The sequence below is a fragment of the Odocoileus virginianus genome, chromosome 28 (assembly GCF_023699985.2).
Source record: "Odocoileus virginianus isolate 20LAN1187 ecotype Illinois chromosome 28, Ovbor_1.2, whole genome shotgun sequence".
Classification (NCBI taxonomy): Eukaryota; Metazoa; Chordata; class Mammalia; order Artiodactyla; family Cervidae; genus Odocoileus; species Odocoileus virginianus.
In genome coordinates, this window is record NC_069701.1 from 25,048,240 (window position 1) to 25,052,872 (window position 4,633).

Sequence of the window (4,633 nt, forward strand, 5' to 3'; positions counted from 1 at the left end):
GTTTATACGTTAAGGCTTTTCACAACGAGACCATGTGGTATACTGCAACAACTTTTTTTTCTGTATAACTTTTGAGGGGGGAGAGGTTTTCATTTGTGTTTTGTTCTTGTCGCTAATTTCTCCCCAGGCTCTCCTTCATTTGTGCCAGCTTCCTTACAGTATGTTCAGATTCATTAAGTATTCATTCTTAGAAATGTCTTGTTTTGGTATATTCCAGTTTGGACTTGGTGTCGTGGATCCCTTCACTGTCATATTGTGTGTTAATCTCCTGCCTTCTTTCTTAATTTATTACCACTACCTTCCTGAAAAAGTGTATGGGAGATAATTTCTTGAGATCTTGAGTGTCTGTTGTCACACTTGAATCATAGGTTGACTTGGTGTAGAGTTCCAGGTTGGGAGTAACTTTTCCTTAGAATTATTTTTTAAGGCATTGGCCCATTGTTTTCTGTCTTCCAAATGCTGAGAAGTGCAATGATACTCTGATTCTTAATTTTTTGTATGTGTCCATTCCATCTCATTCCCTCCCCAGAACTCTTAGTATTCTTCCCTTTTTATGTAAAATTTGAAATTTTCCCAATAATGTATCCAGAAAGCTGGGTACTTTAAACTCGGAAAAATACGAAAAAATATGGAAGGTCAAGTTCTTCAGTCTGGGAAATTTCCTTGAGTTGTTTCTGGATTTCCCCAACTCCCTTTTTCATTCTGAAAAACAAGTTATTTGGATTTTGGACTTCCTGGATTAGTCTTCCAATATTCTTATATTCCTCTGTTTTCTCTGTTTATTCTTCCTTCTAGAGATGTCCTAAACTTTTTTTTTACTATCTATTTTGTTTTCTTTTTTTCTACTGTCATATTTTTTTAATATCCAAGAGCTTTTTGTGTTTGAATATTCCTTTTTCTGGACATCTTTCATACTAAAGTCCTCTTCAAATTCTTGCTTGTCTGCTCTTTTTAAAAAGGACCCTAAAAAGGTGATTGGAAGGTCTTTTGGGGGTGGGGTAGAGAATTATTGAATGTGGGCTTCATTTTCCTGTGATCTGGCTGAGTTGTTAACATTATGAAGTCCCTGATATCAGTATTTTTAAATCTTTTCTGTGTAGGTAAGGTTTCCTTGAGAAGGCTTTTATGTTCTTGGAAGAATATAAGCCAGGCTGCCAGACTTCTGGGAGTCAAGTGAGGAAAAAAGGCTCAGAGGTTTAACCTTCAGTTCAGTTCAGTTGCTCAGTCGTGTCTGACTTTGCAACCCCAAGGACTACAGCATGCCAGGCCTCCCTGTCCATCATCAACTCCCGGAGTTTACTCAAACTCATGTCCATTGAGTCGGTGATTCCATCCAACCATCTCATCCTCTGTCATCCCCTTTCCTCCCGCCTTCAATCTTTCCCAGCATCAGGGTTTTTTCCAGTGAGTTAGTTCTTTTCATCAGGTGGCCAGAGTATTGGAGTTTCAGCTTTAGCATCAGTTCTTCCAATGAATATTCAGGACTGATTCCCTTTAGGATGGACTGGTTGGATCTCCTTGCTGTTCAAGGGACTCTCAAGAGTCTTCTCCAACACCACAGTTCAAAAACATCAATTCTTTGGTGCTCAACTCTCACATCCATACATGACTACTGGAAAAACCATAGCTTTGACTCGACAGACCTTTGCTGGCAAAGTAACATCTCTGCTTTTTAATATGCTGTCTAGGTTGGTCATAACTTTTCATCCAAGGAGCAAGTGTCTTTTAATTTCATGGCTGCAGTCACCATCTGCAGTGATTTTGGAGCCCCCCAAAATAGTCTCTCACTGTTCCCATTGTTTCTCCATCTATTTGCCATGAAGTGATGGGACTAGATGCCATGATCTGTTTTCTGAATGTTGAGTTTTAAGCCAGCTTTTTCACTCTCTTTCACTTTCATCAAGAGGCTCTTTAGTTCTTCACACTCTGCCATAAGGGTAGTGTCATCTGCATATCTGAGGTTATTGATATTTCTCCCTGCAATCTTGATTCCAGTTTGTGTTTCATCCAGCCTGGTATTTTGCATGATGTACACTGCATATAAGTTAAATAAGCAGGGTGACAATATACAGCCTTGATGTACTCCTTTTCCAATTTGGAACCAGTCTGCTGTTTCATGTCCAGTTCTAACTGTTGCTTCCTGACCTGCATACGGATTGTTCAGGAGGCAGGTCAGGTGGTCTGGTATTCCCATCTCTTGAAGAATTTTCCACAGTTTGTTGTGATCCACACAGTCAAAGGCTTTGGTGTAGACAATAAAGCAGAAGTAGATGCTTTTCTGGAGCTCTCTTGCTTTTTCGATGATCCAACGAATGTTGGAAATTTGATCTCAGGTTCCTCTGCCTTTTCTAAATTCAGCTTGAACATTTGGAAGTTCATGGTCCATGTACTGTTGAAGCCTGGCTTGGAGAATTTTGAGCATTACTTTTGCTAGCGTGTGAGATGAGTCCAGTTGTGAGGTAGTTTGAACATTCTTTGGCATTGCCTTTCTTTGGGATTGGAAAATAACCTGCAGTACATAAACTTAATACTTTTGTTTTCAGTTAGGTATCCAAGACTTAACTGGGCCTGATCCTCTGCAGTTTAGATAACCATGTATTTTCCCTCTCAAGTCTAGGACCTACTTTAGGGAGGGGCAGTTCATTCCCTACACAGAAAAGGGAGGAGACCAGGGATCTGTTTGCTTCATAAATAGCCCTTCACCATCTTTTAGCCCCACCTTTGCCTCATTCACCACCAGGGATTCCCTGGTGGCTCAGAGGATAAAGTGTCTACCTGCAATGCTGGTAGACCTGGGTTTGATCCCTGGGTTGGGAAGATCCCCTGGAGAAGAAAATAGCAACCCACTCCAGTACTCTTGTCTAGAAAATTCCATGGATGGAGGAGCCTGGTGGGCTACAGTCCATAGGGTCACCAAGAGTCAGACACGACTGAACGACTTCACCTCATTTTTGCCTCATTCAGTTACATGTATGTTGTGTGCTCAGTTGTGGAGTGGATTGCCACTTCCTACTCCAGGGGATTTTCCCAACCCAGGGATTGAACCTGTAAGTCTTGTGTCTCCTGCATTGGCAGGTGGGTTCTTTACCACTAGCGCCACCTGCAAAACCCCATTCAATTACATGTTGTCATATAACTAATTCAACTTGAGCCTTTAGGGAATTCTAAGATGGAATTCATCTTCTTTCATCTATGTTAAAATTTTGTTTTTTCATCTATATTTATAGGTTATTGCCTTTTAAAAATCTACTTTAAAATAGTAAACTTTATTCCTTTCTGAAACCTTACTAAAATAGTAAATTGTAATAGTAAATATTAAAATAGTAAATTGTAATAGTAAATATTAAAATAACTTATTTTAATATTTACTATTACAATTAACTGTTTTAGTAAGATTTCAGAAAGGAACAGAGCTTCTTGTATCTATTCTCCCATATGCTATCTTTAGCTAATACTCTGCCTGAAATGTGTATATCTCATTTTTCTTTCAGGGTAAGATACCTTTACTGTATCCAGACAGAAAAAACTGTGCAGGCCTTCGCTTCATATTCTTTATTTGTAACAGGTAGTGCAGAAACTAGACAAAATGGAGTAAACAATCTGGAAAACTTACCTGAAACCTCAAGTGTAGTTGAATTTCGAAGTGTTGACTCGTTTTTTGTCCCTGACTTTTCTTTAAATCCAGTGTGTGCATTTCTGTACACTTATTTTACCAGTATCACAATCAAGAGCTAATTATGCTAAATGTATGTGGCCCAGCTTTAAGAACTGGAGAGTTTGATGAAGGTGACCTTACTTGCGCCTTTGAGTTCCTAGTCTTTACGGTCGAGAGGGAATATCTATTTCAGTTTTTCCACATTGTTTTGTTCTCTAGCCAGTCTCTTTCCCAGACTTTATTTTCCCACCTAAACTGGTTATTCTGCTTTTAAACTGCATCGTAAAAACGCAGCGTTTTTGCTTATATCTGCCTGTTTCTTACACATTAAAGACAGTGGGTAGAACTAAGCTATGCAGTTGCACTTCCTTCACAAAGGTTGAGTGGGAGGTATTGTTTTGGTGCCAGTTCGGACAAGACAGGGCAAAATTGGTTTTCTTGACATTATCTCAAGGCACAAAACAATAGCATTCTTCACCCGGATGCCTTCCCACCCCACTGCGGTGCGGCCAGTGTTCGATGCTTCTCGCTCACATCACAAAGTTCCTTTCATGCTAAACAGGATCAATTCTCAACAGCTGTTCCTAGCTTCTAGGCTCCAGTTCTACCTGGGCCGAGCTTTAAAGTCACTGAAGCAGCTCTTACGGCGTGTGATCCTGGTTACCCTGCCAGGCTACGGGGCGAGGTGCTCGGGGGTTCGGGGTGGCGGGCAGCGAGCCCCGCGGTGCCGCTCTCCCCGGGAGCGCGAGGCTGGACGGCGGAGTCACAGGCCGGATCCCAGTTCGCGTTTGGGCCCGGAGGTCATTCGCAACCGATGCAGTCCGCAGTTCCAAAACCTCTTAGGCCAGGATCTAGTCCCAATTCCAAAGTAACCCTGGTCCTGCCGGTCTCCGCCGGCATGGAGGACCAACGCTGGCCCCAGGAGCTGCCAATCCGCAGGTCCGCCGGGCCGGGAACGCGCACCTCTTTGCTTTACGG